Source organism: Catharus ustulatus, chromosome 24 (genome assembly GCF_009819885.2).
Source record: "Catharus ustulatus isolate bCatUst1 chromosome 24, bCatUst1.pri.v2, whole genome shotgun sequence".
Classification (NCBI taxonomy): Eukaryota; Metazoa; Chordata; class Aves; order Passeriformes; family Turdidae; genus Catharus; species Catharus ustulatus.
The window spans coordinates 2,161,646-2,177,921 of NC_046244.1; the positions used below are offsets into that span (position 1 = coordinate 2,161,646).

Consider the following 16,276-nt stretch of genomic DNA (forward strand, 5'->3'; position numbering starts at 1 on the left):
ACCTTTGCCACCCTGCCCGTTTCCTGTAGAGCCAGGTAAGGACAGGCCACCCCCAAGGAGCAGCACAGAGAGGAAGTGCCAGCCCTGAGGCTGTGCCTGCTGTGCCTTTCTGCAGGGCTCACCTGACAGTGAGGAGCATCCTGGCACTCTTCAGCTGATCAGAGCTCCTCCACGAGGTGGAAACAGCCTTTGTGCTGTTTGTCCCCGGCTGTCCCCAGTGCCTGAGGCTACAATCACCATGGGCAGGTTACCTGGGCTGGGCACTGTGAGGAAGGGGAGCAGATTTCCACCATGGTCCTTGGGGTGAGTGACATTGCAGGGACATCCCCAGCACACTGCCCCACTTGGGTCCCACCTGAGCCCCTGGGTGACCCGAGTGGGGCCACACTGGCTCTGCCCAGACTCCCAAAGCCACCTGGGCGCCGGCTCCTGGTAGGGACATGGGGACAAGGCCAGGCTGGCAGGAAGGACAGGATGGCCACGATGCCACAGTGACATTTGCAGCCTGATCCCAGGACGTTCTCAAATCCTGACACATCCCACAGCCACCGTCTGGTGGCAGACCTTGCTGCTGGAAAGAAAACCCACTCATCCCCCCGGGCTGTGGGAGAGAAATGGGAATTTCCCAGGGCCGAGAACAAAAGGATGTGTAAGTACCGGAGCATCAGCATTGTGCACAGGGCTGGGACAAATTTCAGGTCTGATCTCTGCATGTCTAATGGAAGAGAAGCCTCCCCGCACAGGCTGTTCCACTGCAGCAGGGACAGGCTCAGATGCACGCCGAGGGAGGCACGCAGATGCCAGCATAATTAGCCACAAAATAGACTTTTCAGTATCACACAATGACAAAGGGAAAAAAAAAAAAAAAAAAAAAAAAAAGCTCTGCGTGCTGATAATTCCTCAATGCGCCTCGGTGACAAGGAACTGGGACAGACCTGAGCTTCCACTGAGCCAGAGGAAAAGGTATTTTTAAAAAGCAGATTATCTGGTTAAACAGAGGGCAGGGGGCTGAGCCGGGAGATAATGGGGGTGTCTGTGACAGCTTTATTAGGAAGTGCCTAACGTCGGAGTGATTTCACAGAGGCTTTCAGAGCAGAGGCTGACTCTGAGAGCTGGATCCCCACCAGGGAGCCTCGGCAGCACTGTCACACGAGCTTAGATGGCAACTGGCCCCAGCTCTGTGCACCAGGGGACAATGGGAGCAGCAGGGCTGGAGGGGTCCCCACCTGTGTGTCCTCCTGGGGCCCCACCTGAGATGCTCACAATGGGTCAGTGCTGTATCCATCAGGCAGCAGCAGCAGGAGTAGCTCTAAGCCAAAAGAGGGGAATGCTCAGAAACACAGGGAATGCCATTGCTCCACCATCAGGACTGGCAGTCCTGGCCCAAACCCTCCCAGGGGCAGCAGGGGCAGGGTACAACCCTTCCTTGGCCCTGCAGCTGCCACTCTGGACACGTTCACCTCCCCTTTGCAGGGTTTCCTTGTTGCTTCTGCCTCGTTCCTTGCTGTCATGTTCCCACATGATGCAAAGACCCCCCAAAGCTGGCATTGCACTGACCCCATCCAGGGACAGTCCTCAAGGGTGCTGGCACTGAACAGGGAATGGGCACAGCCCCTAGGCTGCCAGAGCTCCAGGAGTGTCTGGACAATGCTCTCAGGTGAGGTTGGGATTGTTGGGTTTTTCATGCAGGGCCAGGATTTGGACTCAGTGATCTTTCTGGGTCTCTTCCACCTCAGAATATTCCATGATTGTATGATTCTCATCACATCTCCAGCACCTTTTGCATGCAGGACCTGCAGAGAGTTACTGTGTCCAGCTCTCAGGGTCCTGCTGCCCACCCTGGCAGCACACATGTCTCACACAGACACCTCCTGGCACTGAGCCCTGCAGTGCTGGGCTCCCACAGGTTTGGGAATGCTCCAGAGTGCATGGGATGGGTCCATGGGGATGGGGCACATCCTTTCCTTCTCCAGACTCTTCTGTCAGGGCAGGGACCAGTCTGGCATCAGCAGTGTGCACTAGCTGGATGCTCACCACTGAGAAACCCAAGCTGTGATCATCCCATTCCCAGGGACCAGCCAACAATGCAGGGTACAGAGACAAACAAAACCAGGGCTTTGCTGGGGTGACTCCTGGCCTGGGTGTGTGGGAGCAGCTGTAGCTGGGAACAGGGCACTTGACCCTGTCTCTAATACCAGATTTTACATGAGCTGAACAGGTCCTGCCACTTGCCTGGGGCTTACATTGGGATTGACAGCACTCCCGTGCTGCCCACATGCCCTGGCCAGCCAGAGCTGCCCCAAGTGGCTCCTGTCATCCGGGCCAGGGCTTCCCTGGGAGAGAAGGGCAAGCTGGGATGCTGGGACTGGCCTTGAACATGCCCGGCCATGGCTCTGTCCACAGGCATCAGAGGGAAGATGTAAATCTGGGTCCCTGGGAACAAAAGGCTGCGGAGCCTCTGCCCCCAAAGCTGCCAGCTCAGCGTGGGAGGACTCCAGGGCTCAGGGGAGCCTGCAATGAAGCTGTCTCTGACAAGGAAAGCTAAAGATGTAAGAGGCAGCATGAAATCACGGGTGACAACCATAACAGCAATGCGAGGGGGAGCAGGAGCTGCTGCATCCAGCCGGGAGGAGCAGCCACCTCTGCAGAGGGCTGGGGTGGTGCAGGACTGACACAGCAGGAGATGCACACAGCCCCAGGGCCTGGTGATGCTCTGTCCTGTCTCACTGGCACAGGGAATGAGTGACAGGCTGTCCCAGTCCTGGCCATGATTGCAGCTGCTGGATCTTGCTGTGCAGTGCTGCAGCCCTGAATGAAATGTGTGTAACACAGAGGGGATGGCAGCACCCAGGGTGCTTCAGCTTGGCTGGGCTGCCAGCCTGGGTGCCAGCTAGGACAGAAAACGCTGATTTCCTTGTGGAAGTATTTCTGTTCCACTATCAGCTTAACCCAGACTGCCTGAGCCAGAGCACCATCTTGTCAGACCCTGGAGCTGCAGAACACACTGCCTGTGATGGGGTATTACCAGTGCTGGGTGTTACCTGTGCTGGTGTTACCTCTTCTGGGTGTTACCTGTGTTGGATATTACCCGTGCTGGGATGCTGTCTGTGCTGGGTGTTACCTGTGTTGGGATCCTGTCTATGCTGGGTGTTACCTGTGCTGGGTGTTACCTGTGCTGAAATGTTACCTGTGCTGGGATGCTGTCTGTGCTGATGTTCCCTGTGCTGGTGTTACCTGTGCTGAGATGTTCCCTGTGCTGGGTGTTACCTGTGATAGGATGCTGTCTGTGCTGGGTGTTACCTGTGCTGGGATGCTGTCTGTGCTGGTGTTCCCTGTGCTGGGTGTTCCCTGTGCTGGGTGTTACCTGTGCTGGGATCCTGTCTATGCTGGGGTGTTACCTGTGGTGGGATGTTCTGTGGTGGGATGCTGTCTGTGCTGAGGTGTTACCTGTGCTGGGATGCTGTCTGTGCTGGTGTTACCTGTGCTGGGTGTTACCTGTGATAGGATGCTGTCTGTGCATCACCTCCTCCCACCACCAGCCCCACGTTTCCCCTTTGTATGACTCTGCACAAGGGCACAGAATTTAGCCACCCTCTCTTTCAACTTTCCCCCTCTCTCCTTTCCCCCACTCTGTAACAAATCAGTGAAAGGAGGGAAGAGAAGAGGCTCCAATGACAGATGGAGCTGGCACTATCATCTCTCTTAACTGTCATGGAGAAAATCACACGGCAGCCACTGAAATTCAAATTAGAGTTTTGCTGAAGCTGCTAAAACTCATCAAAAGATATCTTTGAAGTCCACTGGCAGGCTGGTCATTTCTTTTAAATTAGTCCCTGTTGAAAATGAAATTGCAGGGAGTTGGTGTATTAGCATATTGGAGTGAGAGAGACAGCATAATGCTGCCTTTGCAGGGAGCACAGGCAGTTTGCTCCCGCACAAAGCCACACTCAAACCGGGCTCTTACTGCATTAGTTTAAATGAGCGAGTCATTTCAAAGCTCCCATCGAGGGGCCGGGCTGGCGCTCGCAGGGAAGGTGGCAAAGAGAGGTCAGGGCTGTCCCCTGTCCGTGCCCTGGAGCCGAGCTCCGGCCGCAGCAGCGCTGCCCATGCCAATGAGGAGCTGCCAAACCGATGGCCAGGGCAGAGGGACCCTCCCCAGCCCCAGCACAGGGACCAGCCTTTCCCAGAGCTGCTGTGGTGTTCAGGCTCATCACAGCCCTCTGGGGGGGTGCAGGGCCACCATCAGTCCCACAGAAGCAGGGACAGTCCCCTCCCCAGGCTTCTTTCACATTGTGCTTTGTTCCAGCACCTGCCAGGCAGAGCAGAGTCAGCATCCTGCTGTCCCACAGGCAGCTGAGCCCCAAGGAAGGGCTCTGGTGAACCCCAGCCCACCCTTGGAAAGCGGCAGCAGCACCAGCAGGAGCCCCAGGCACATCTCTGCACATCTGGCCCTCAAAAAGAGGATCATTGCCTGCAGTGGCTTCTCCTTGTCCCAGAGGTGCCTGTCAGAGGTGAGTGCAGGCATTCATGGCCCTTGTGAGCCACAGATTGTGGTGGCACTCCCCCAGGACACTGGAAAGCAGTGAACTGGATGCAGTGGGATGGTGGGCAGCACCCCAAGAACAGCTAGAGAATCTCCCATTAGCAGATTGTTTCAACACAGACAAAATCGGTCTGTCAACCTGCTCCAGCTAAGTCCAACAAGGGTTTGCTCAGAAATAGTGATTTTTAGGATGAGTACCAGCCCCATGCTCATCTCCCTCCACCACACCACCCTCCCCTCTCCTGGGAGGCTGAGCACAGCATTCCTGCTCTCCAGGAGGCAGCCAGACACTGCTCCTTCTTCTCCCAGCTCCACTAGCCCAGGACACATCGTTTCCTTTGCCTGCCCCGAGTCTGGGAGCAGAGGTTTCCCTGTCAGCCCAAATACTTAGGCAGACAGCTGCTGTTGGATAGAGCTGTTTCATTCATTCCCTGGCTGATGTGATGGGATTTAGAGTGGCACTAGTCACACTCTGGTGTCTTGACACAGAATGTCTCCGAGCCAAGAGCTGTCGGCTGCAGATTTCTGAGAGGGGCTGGGAGCAGGTCAGAGGCAGAGAGTGTGGCCAATTCCCCCCTGAACTGCAGGAGACAGAGCAGAACTTGCCCCAGAGCATGTAACCTGTGACATTTTCCTAAGCAAATGCAAATTGCACCAACGCAGGCAGAGGAGCTCCTGCTGTCACCAGCACACTTGGCACAGGCTGAGCAGAGGCTTTTGCTGAGGATTTTGTCAGAAAGGTCACACAGTCCAGGGCTGAGCCTGTCCTCCAAATTGTTAGCTCTTTACTGTGATTTTCCCTGGATTTCTGACAAAGAAGCACAAGGAGGCACAGATCCAATCTAGCAAATACACCATCAGAGAGCACAGCGAGCAGGTTTTTCTCCACCACCTTGGCTAGTTCACAGCATTTAACCACATTTCCCAGCCTTGACTGGGCTGAACACGGAGGTATTGGGTGGGTTTGGGGCTCTCTGAAGGTCATGCAGCCTGTGCTGTGATATAACCCAGCACTCCAACATGCCAGGCAGGAGCAGCAAGCAGGGAAGGCAGTGCCAGGGCTCTGAGTGTGTGTTTCTGACATGCAGCCCCAAGTCCCCTGCATGGGGGAGGCTTGAAGCAGCAACTGCAGGTTGGCCAAGGTCACCAAGCTCCAGCTTGGAAGGAAAAGCAGCACCCAGGGATCACTGGGAACAATGACCATGGTGGCTTCTCATAGTATCATAGAATCATGGAATATCCTGAGCTGGAAAGAACCCACAAGGATCATCAAAGTCAAACCCCTGGCCCTGCACAGGACATCCCAACAATCCCACCCTGTCCCTCAGAGGGTTATCCAAATGCTTCTGGAGCTCTGGCAGCCTTGGGGCTGTGACCATTCCCTGGGGAACCTGACCACCATCAGGAGGAAGAACCTTTTCCTGACACCCGGCCAAAGCCTCCCAAGCTTTGATAAGCAGGTGGCCAGTTGGTCTGCAGCTGGTGGGATCACATCCTGCTCAGCTTCTGCAGGGCACTCCCTGTGCTGGAAATTCAAACCTCCAGTCCTGGTTTTAAGGGCCTCATCTCGACCTCCCCACAAATCCTGTCACTTGGCCAGAAAGCCATGATAGAAACAAAACTTCAGCTCTGGGCTGCTAATTGTCCCCTCTCTAAAATAATGCCAGAAGCTGAGATGCTGTAGGCTCCAACTGCTTTGCTTTCCCCCAGCAGCTCTTCAGCCCCCCACAGGCACCAGCAGGGCCAACAAGAGGGCAAGGGGAGCAGCTCCTGCCCCTGAGCCAGGTACCCAGCACCAAACCCCATCAGTACCTGCTGAGCTCCTTTTTGCTGCAGGAATGCTTGGTTTGGAGGGAGGCAGGTCAGCAGGAGGCAGGACAGCAGGAATCAGGGCAGAGCCTCTTTTCCCACACCAAACACAGTAGAATTGCTCCTTCCAGCAGCTCCCCATGACAAGAGCAGCAGTTGGTGCCCACCCCTATTAGTGGCACCACATATTCGTGGCTGGTTCCTTTTTTTCCTCTGCCTTCACTCAGAGTAAGGATTGAAACACGAGAGATGGATTTTCGTGGTCGAACTCGGTTGTTTATTAATTCTTATCTACAGTACAGTGAGTTCCACTGCACCTGTAGCTATGAAGCTAAAAATGACAAAATGGAGCTGGATCTTTTTCGTTACAAAGTCTTTTAAGGCCTAATTATCCAATCAAAAATTAACATCTGTATTATTTATACTTTTCACCCAATGACCAAACCCTATGACCTGCAGTGCAGGATTTTCTCTCCAAGCAAAAACTACTACCTGAGACCGAGAAGAAGAAGGAACAAGAAGGAAGAAGAGACAACACCCAAGAACCTCCATCTTGTCCCATACCTATATTCTAAAAACCCCAAATTGCAAACCCTTCACCATGTGAAATCCCACACTTCCATTCAACTACACCCCAGTGATTTTAACTCCATCACTCAGATTTGGAGCCTTCTCCAAGGCCTCAGGTCACAGCAGTGTTCTCCTGGGGGTTAGTGCCAGAAAGCACAGAAAGCTCAAAACTCCCAGGCTTCAGGGTTCCAACACACCCCTGCCCCCTGCCTGCTGTTCTGGCAGACAGGGCCTGACCCCACAATCCAGATGTGGATTAATGGGGAGCAGAGAGGATGGCAGGGAAGGGCAGAGCCCAGAGCCTACTGCATAGCCAGAATCACTGACTTCTCATTGTGTGCTCCACCTCCTTCTTAAGGAGAAAGGCTGGGGAAAATGTCACTGTTTTCTGCTGTAACCCAAGAGGTGGTGATGCACAGAGTAGTCCTGGAGTCACAACCCCTGCTCAGGTTTCCAGCCCGTGGGCATTGCAAGAGCTGACAGGTTCTGAAATATCTCTTTGCTGAGCCCAGAGAGCCTGGTGTGTGGTGGGAGGCCCTTCTCAGGGCATGTCCTTAAGAGGGACAGGATTGTTTCCTGTGGGATCACAGGAGTGAGCTGGAGGAAGGGAATGGGGAATTCATGTCCCAGACACAGACACATATCTGTCCAGGGACCAGCATGGTGACACAACATCCAACAAGGCTCCCATCTGAAGTGATCTTGACACTTCTCCTTTTAAACCTGCTTGTTTTACCTGTTGGTAAGCTCAGAAGGCAGGGAAGTGATGTAAAACCTCACTGGGAGACTGCATGAATGGGAAGGGATTTATTTAATGCCATTTCCAAGATGAACCCATCCACTTGCCCTCAGCACCCAGCAGTGTCCAGGGGATATGAGCAGAACCCCTTGTGTGTGACAGAAGGGATGTCAGTGTGCCATCCCCATAGCAGTGACAACAAACTGGCTCTAACCCTCTCTGGGAAGCACAGGGGATTCCAGGGTCATTTCTCACCTCAGGATCTTGCTTATCTCACCTCACAGGCCATGGCCCAGTCACTGCCCACTGCAGTGTGGTTGTGTCCTTGTTCTGCACAGCCAGAGCTCTTTCCCAGCAAACCCAGGGCAGGGCACAAAGGCTGAGTTTGCAGGTACAGGGGGAGAAGTCCAGGTCATGAGCTGTTTTCAGGGCAGAGATCTGCTCTGTGTTCTGTGGGGAAGGAAGAACTAATCTGAATTTCTGCAGGTTGGTGAGGATTTATCTGCTGCTCCAAGGGGACCTTCACACCAACTCACACAAACTGCAGAGCATCCCCTCAATGTCTTGCCCAAAGGAAAGATCTGTCAGAGAGGCAAACACAGTTTCAAGTGTTCATTAACAGCTTTATCATCCTTCTGGATCAGCCTTCGTGCCTGGTGGTGAATAATCCAAGGTCCACTGAGGCTGTTGGAGAGACAGAAATGGACTGACAGCCCCAGGAATGCAGACAGGTGAGTAGGAAACCAAGATTTTTTTGATGCTGTGATTACAGGGGTTGGAAGGAACCTTCAAGCTCACCCAGTCCCACCCCTGCCATGGCAGGGACACCTTTACTGTCCCACATTGCTCCCAGCCCCATCCAGCCTGGCCTTGGACACTGCCAGGGATCCAGGGGCAGCCACAGCTGCTCTGGGTACCTGTGCCAGGGCTGCCCACCCTCACAGCCAGGAATTCCTTCCTTGTATCTATTCTGAATCTGCCCCCTTTCAATTTAAGGCCATAGTGGAAGAAAGGAGCCACAATCTCTGGAAGGATTAATGGTAGGAGCAGCTCAGTCTGTGCTGGGCTGAGGGAATCACTCTCTCCTCTTTCTGCTGGGGTCTGGCATTTTGTCTGCACAGGGACAGTTGGGTGTGGGTGATGGATGGCCTCACAGTGAGCTTCCAGAGCTACGTGCTCTTTGGGCTGGATCCCTGTAATGAGGTCTGGCAGCACTGCTCAGCTCTGCTCTGCTGCTCAGAATTATCTTAATGAGCGGGCAGATGAAAAAGAAAACCACATATATCTTATTTTCCCATTCAGGAGATAAACAACACACAAATGTGAGTGAGCAGAGTTTGGAGAGGCTGGAGCAGGGTTTGCAAACACTGGTGCAGAGCTGGTGCTGCACAGACTGGCTGGTGCAGAACATCCCAATTCTTCATGCTGGAACTGGGTCACTGTTCCCCTTCCAGAAACAGGAAGAGCATCTGCAAAGAGCCTGGGCCCAGCAAACACCACAGTGCCCACAGGCACATGAATGACTGTGAAGGAATTTTGCATCTCCAGACAGGAGCACAGGAATCAGTTTTACTTTCTGAACCACAGACCAGCTCTGAACAAAGAGATTCTGATCTCCAATCTTACGGCTTCCAAAGCAGTCACATTAGAAATCTGGAACCTCCTGAATCCCACTTTTTTTCCAAAGAGGTGTTTTTGCCTAAGATAATTTTAAATGTCTTCAAGATTAGCAAAACAGTATTTTCCACAGGAAAAAACCCAAACTATCCAGCCCAAGTCACCCTCTAAAGACACTATAAAATCCAGCAGACACAAAGCTCGAGGTGGAGGTTTCCACACCATGTGCAGTGCAGAGTTCACCAGGTGTGTCACCAAGCGTCTCCTCATCTCCTGAACCCAGGACACACCATCTGGGACATCTCCTTCGCACTCCTGCCCTGCTGAGGGCTCCCTCAGACCCTGTGCTGTGGCTTTCTGGAGCAGCATTGCTGAGTGAAGCCATCTGCCCCAGCCCTGCCCCTGCTGCACCTGCAGGGATGGGTACTTGGGGGCAGCCAACACCTGAACAGCCTCTAATGCTCACAGGATTCATCCCTCACATGGTGACAGGGCCAGCCAGGGCTGGGGCTGCTCCTCAGCAATCCCTGGCAGTGGCAGCTCTCCCAGCTCTCCCAGCTCTCCCAGCTCTCCCAGCTCTCCCAGCTCTCCCAGCCAAGCAGGGAGGCAGCCAGGGGTCTGCAGGATGGATGAGGGACAGTGTGACAATGGGGGTCTTACCCTGCCATGCACATCACAGCTGTGCCTGTGGGTGTGGGGATCAGCCCCTGGCACCTCCAGGTCACCTCCTGGCACACGTGTGCAGCTCAGGGCTGTGCAGGAGGACAAACCTTCCCAAACCTCCCCACCCAGATCATCCCTGCTCAGATCATCCCTTCCCAAGCCCTCCCTACCAAACCTTCCATTCCCAAATCCTCCCTCCCCACAGCCTCCCTACCAAAGCATTCCATTCCCAAATGTTCCTTTCCCAAGTCTTCCCCACCCAAACCTTCCCTTCCCAAATCATTCTCACCCAAATTATCCCTTCCCAAATCATTTCCACCTTTCCCAAACCCTCCCTACCGAAACATTCCCTTCCCAAAACTTCCATTCACAAACCCACCCCACCCAAAACTTCTTCTCGCAAACCTTCCTTTCCCAAATCCTCCCCACCCAAAATAATTCTTCGCAACAGTCCTAAGAAGTCGAGATTATGTTTTTCTACACATCTATGACACTAAAGCAAAATAAAAGCAAGAAAGAAGTCACTAAATACTTATCATTAATAACAGCCATAATTTGGAATTGTTACTCATTCCTCTGTGCTGTCTATGGAAGATAAAACAGCAGAGATTGTTATGAATAATTATGTTAATTGACCAATGTAGAATGTTTATACCCATAGAATTTTCGATGAAATTAAGGAGCTAATAAACTGCATCCTCACATTTTACACAACTTATTATCTTATATTCTTAAGTACTTGCTTACCAAATTCTTCATCATAATTTTTTCAGTCAGTTCCATCTTATCTCTATAATGAAAGAACTGTATCTTGTAATTTAAATGAGCATATAAACTTAATGTCACTCAAACCTAACATCACCTAAACATAACAAAAAGTACACCTAACAAAACTTACAGTTAACATTGCTGAAACTGAACAGAAAATAATCTTAATAGAACTTAACAGAACTTAAAATAAGACTTAAATCGAGCAACACTTAAATGTAATTTAAACTTTACAACACTTGACAGAAATTCAACTTAACAGAACTTAACCTTAACAGTTAACAGAAACCTTAAAACTAACAGAAACCTAAAAATTAATAGAACATAAACCTAACATCACCGAAATTTAACAAAACTTAAATCAGTGTTGAGAGTGTTTCTTTAAAACTTTCCGATACAACAGAATTTAACTCATTTTGACTCCACAGAAATTTTGTCATACAGCAGTTAAACATCAATGAACAATATCAAGCAAACAATTCCTAACTGAAATAGCAGCAACACGGATTTTCGAGAGAGATTGTAAAGGTGTGGCAAATGCTTTGTGATTTTATATAATTTAGTTTTGAGAATAGCTCATGGTAAGTGCAAGTATTATTGAAAATACTGTTCATAGTCAGGACTTTTGTGGTGTAAGTTTGCCAGGGTTTGTTCAAGTGCAGCTTTACTCAGAAAAATGACAACAGTGTTGAGAGAAAATAGAGTTAGATGGGACAGATGAAGTGCACCTACATGAAAAGTCTGAGATGGATTCCCCCCAGCACCTATGAGCATCCAGAAGCAAAATGTGTTGATTCAGATTAAATTGCATAAAATAGTTTAAATGCACAATCCAAAACAAATAAAGCAGTTTTGGACACCAGGTTTCCAGGCCTCCTTCTGCTGGAGAGGTATCTGCCAGATCTAGAGGATGCTCAGCTGCAGGGAAAGGGACCTGGGAGCCTGTGAGGCTGGATCTCAGCCCCTCTGGGCTGTCTGCAGAAGCAGGGAAGAGGGAGAGCAACATGAATTTCACGATTGTAAGCCGCACGTTTGGGTATTGGCAACTGTCTTGGGTTCCAATAGAGTGTGATCAAAGGTATCTATTCTATCACCATCTGTTGAGGGTGGGGCAGTGATCCTGATCTCCGTGGGAGATATTCTGCTAATGGGCCATCCATTGAAACCAGGCAGGGCATTGTTCTTTATCTTTTCACAGCCCATCCTTCCTCCAGCCAGTCATTTTCTGCTCATGGCCATTGAGTCCCACTGTGGGACTGATAAAATTACTGCATCCCATTGGGAGTTGCTCCAGCCAGGGGGAAGAGCCCAACATTTCTTACCAAGATAAAAACAGAGGTTTTGGGACACTAAGGGAGCCCCTTTCTCCACTGGACTCCAGAGGAAAACCGGATTTCTCCACATCACCACTGGAGCTCCGGAGGGAAACTGCACCTTGTACAGGAGCACTGCTCCAACTGAGCCACATCTGTCACTGCAGGAGGATGCAGCCACCATGGGATGGGACTGCTGCCAACACCCTGCCTGATGGGGTGTCAGGTTGTACTCTGACTGTGTCAGGGCTTGGAGTTTGTTTCTTTGTAGTGCTGTATTTCTATTTTAATTTCCCTAGTAAAGAACTGTTATTCCTAATTCCCATATCTTTGCCTGAGAGCCCCTTGATTTCAAAATTATAATAATTTGGAGGGAGGGGGTTTACATTCTCCATTTCAAAAGAGAAGCTCCTGCCTTTCTCAGCAGACACCTGTCCTCCAAACTAAAACAGCAACTTTTTGTTCTTTGTCCATATAGAAGCCACACCTGATTACAAGCCGTACTTTGGGTTCAGACCAAAATTTTAGTCAAAATGGTGCAGCTTATAATCATGAAATTACTGTAATTAGCAGATAAACTTTGTGCCAGAGCCAAAAAACCCCTGAAGCAGCTGCTGGGCCACAGGTGGAGCAGAAACCCTGCCCTGAGCGAGGCAGACCTTGCTGCCCTGCAGCAGGCATCGTTTGACGCTCGCTGGCTGGGTACTGTGCCTCCCCCATTCATTTCAAGAGACAAAAAGAGGAGATGGTTTCTTCCTCCTGAAAGATAAATGCCTCCAGATTGTAGCCACTCAACAGGTCCACTGAAATTCATCAGTTCTGACTTGAAATGAAAGCTGTAATAAATCTCCCTGTTGAATAGGAGATCAAAGGCAGATCATTAGAGCTCTTGGATTACCCAGTGAGAGTGTACTTCCATCAGGCACTGTGCTGCCATTCCCCCGTGTCCAGAATGACCCCTTTGACAGTGCAGCTTTGACTCTGAAGAAAAGGACAGTTTTCCTGTGAGAGGGGCTGGGCTGTGCCCCTCTCCTGTGCCCACCTGCTCCCTGACCACTGTCAGACAGCTCTGTGTGGCTCATGGCCACGTCCTTGGCAGCCACAAGAAGGCAGTGGGATATTGCTCCACTCCACAGGCACAGCAGAAGAATTTGGGGTTGGCCCAGCCCTCCCCACATCAGAAACCTCCTGCAACTTCTTTCCAGGGAAGTAAAGTGTTCCCCAAGATTTGGGAACTATCCCAGCTCAGTTGCTCTCCTTTAATTAAAGACAGACCTCAAAAGTGCAAGGTAGGGCCCTGCAACCCTTCAGTGGGGCCAGGTGTCCATGTCACTGCTGTTTCTGGAGGGGTGTAGGATGCTGTACTGATTTTCCACTCTGTTCTGTGGATTCCCAGCAGGAACCAAGAGCAATCTCAGTTTCAGCCTCTCAAATCATATTTGTTGGCAGCAGCCGATGATATGGCTTCGGTCTCAATAGGCTCTGCAGGGAAAATGTTCCCCTTTCCCAAACCTGTGTGGGTTAACCCCTTCCCTCTGCTTGGGCCATGAGACCCCAACCTCAGCCAGTCCCCTGGGCTCCTGCTTTCTCATTTCACCCTCAGTAGCCATGTTCACACATCCAAGCTGGCATCTGCATGTGGGTGCAGGGGAAGGTTGTGCAGGAAGAGCAGAAGGTGAGGAGGCTTCAAGCTGCAGGTGGTGGCCTCCTATCAACAATGCAGCTGCTGGTCCCCCCTTGCTGGCTCCTTGGTCCTGCTGGGGAGGATCTTCTCCCAGCCTAACGCTGATCTGGTGAGACAGTTGTGCCTAAGCCAGCTGGAGGATGCTGGAGAGCGAATTCTCTGAATAGTTTCATTTCTCTAACAGCATAAAGCAAGTAGGGCTTTTCCAATGCCCTGGCCTGTGGATTGCTAGATTTTCACCAGAACAAGCTGGTGAAAACATCACCTGATGTCAGAAAACATCGTCTGACTGTCCCTGGCCCAGCACAGTCGGGACACAGACCCTGTTCCAAGTGCAGCAGGGCTGGATCTGGGCTCTGGGCTGCACGTCCAGCAGTGCCTGGGGACAGTGAGGGGACCAGGAGGAGCCTCACAGGGAACTTTATCTCCATGCAAAACGTGTTGCACATGACAGAGTGAATTTCATCCCTGGAGAGATTTTTTTTCCCCCTGAGAGCAGGTTTGCTGAGCTTAGGTCTGAAGTGAGGGACCATAATAAGTCCATTAGCTTCAGAGGAGTTATCCTGAGCACACAGTTCAGCCTGTGATCCCTCATTTTACAAAGGGCTAAACACGGAGAGGATATAGCAGTGGAAGTGAGAGAACCTCTGCCATTTTGCACGGCTGTGATGTGAAAATCAGTGCTGGGGTGAAAGTGGGGTTATGTGGGACTTATTTCACTGAGTGAAACATGTGATCCTGGTAATCAAGCTTCTCATGCTGTAGCTCTCTGCAGGATGGGACATGGGGTGTCTTACACCAGAGGCTGTCTGGGGACATGGAGTGTGTGTGTTGGGGGTGCCCTGTGACACGGGGAGCCCTGCAGCTGGGTGTCCTGTGATACACTCAACCACACAGGGATCCTCACTTGCAGGGTGTCCCAGAGAATGGGAAGTCCTGGTGACACAGGTATTGGTACAAGGCATTGAGCACCCTGAGAGGAGACACTTCAGGTGGGTTTTTACTGGGTACCAGCCTGGCTGGCTGCAGGGAAAGGTCTGCAGCTGGGCAGAAAACAACAAAAAAGGGTCCCAGCACTGGGGCTCTGATAATAAAGAAACAACCCTGCAATTTGTAGCTGAGCCCAGAGTTTTGGAAGCTCGTGTGGTGGCTTTTGAAGTGCAAACCAGCACAAAACCCCCCATTACCCAGCTCATCCTGGGAACAGCCCCAGCCCTTTATGTCACCTCCAGCACAGAAGGTTTCCTGGACCCCGAGCACAGCCCTGCTGGACACTGGTGCAGATGAATCTGCTGAGCAAGATCAAACACAAACCATTCCCCAGGCTCCCCCCCGCCTGCTCCAGCTGCCTGATAATCCCTCCACTGAAAGGGAACCTGAGCCCTGAGTGGTTTCCTGCACTGGGGAATGGAGCTGAGCCCCCAGACCCTCTTTGTGCTGGGATAATGGTCCTGGTGCCCTCCATTCCCACACTGTCCCCATCCCCACTGGCACTGCCCAGCTGGGAAGATGAGCTCTGGAGCTGTCACCACTCAGAGCTTCAATCCAGAATAAACCAAACTTTTTGTTTAAGGTAGTAGTTTAAAAAAAAACTTATTAAAAAAAAAAAGAAAAAAAAAAAAGCAGCATATGTCTTTGATCTTGAATAAAGCTTTTATCACAGCGCCTTCAGTCCCGGTGAGCAAAGGGGATTATCTTTCTCTCGCACAAAAGTTCACCTCCTGGTGCAGGTCACAGGAGGAAGATTTCACTGGAGTGGGAGGCGTGTTCTCCAGGGCATTCACCTCAAGTCCGGCAGGCAGCTGCTCCCAGGGAAACCTTTTTATGAGCTAACCTACTGCCTCAAATCCTTTCACATGCAAAGGGAACAAAAATAAGAACCCTCCAAAAGAAAGAAGCGACGCAAACTCCCTGGCAATCACTGCCAGCCTCATTTAGCAGCAAAGACCTCAGCTCAAGATCCTGCCAGCTCTCCTAAGCCCCAGTGTACAGCCAGGACTCAGGGAAGTCACTTGAGGCTGTGTCCTGGCCCAAATCCAGCCCCCATGCAGCCAGAGAATGGACTGGGTTTAGCCCTGTGCAGGGTCTTGTCTGGCTCTGGCTGAGGGTGTCCCTGTGATGTCCCCATGCCAGGCAGGCTGGATCCATGAGGATCACCCCTTCACCCACAGCAGGTTAATGCCAGAGCTGTTTGCTGCCTGCAATGAGACTCATTCATTACCTGCCCTCACCTGCACACCAGGCAGTGCCAGATAATGGGATTTACTGAGAGAGCCTCCAAACTGCTGCCTGTGCCCAGGGTCTGCCAAGAGCTGGGGCAGGAGGCAGCATCAGCAGCACTGTAAGCTGGCCCTGGGAGCACCCAGGGCTGCCTGAGGTCAGCACCCACCTCCAGCTGCTGGGAGCTGTGGGGAGCAGGGTGCTGCTGGCTCCTGGTCAAGGAAGGGTGCTCTGGTGGTAGAGGCCCAAGTTCTCCCTCTGCCAGGACATTAATGGGAGTGACAAATATGCTTTGACATCAATTATGTTGCTTTCTTGTTCAGCAAAGAAGTAATTCACTTAAGTGAAGC

At 51.5% G+C, this 16,276-nt stretch overlaps 1 long non-coding RNA gene across 2 annotated transcripts; it reads left to right on the forward strand.

The window, feature by feature from the left end:
- Positions 1–911: 911 nt before the first annotated feature.
- On the forward strand, positions 912–9,118 carry LOC117006754. Of its 2 annotated transcripts, none has more exons than XR_004420019.1 (3): positions 912–963; positions 8,148–8,392; positions 8,964–9,118. It is a non-coding gene; the product is annotated as an uncharacterized LOC117006754 (long non-coding RNA). The 2 variants fall into 2 exon arrangements; XR_004420020.1 differs by lacking the exon at positions 912–963 and adding an exon at positions 3,494–4,511.
- Positions 9,119–16,276: the final 7,158 nt, after the last annotated feature.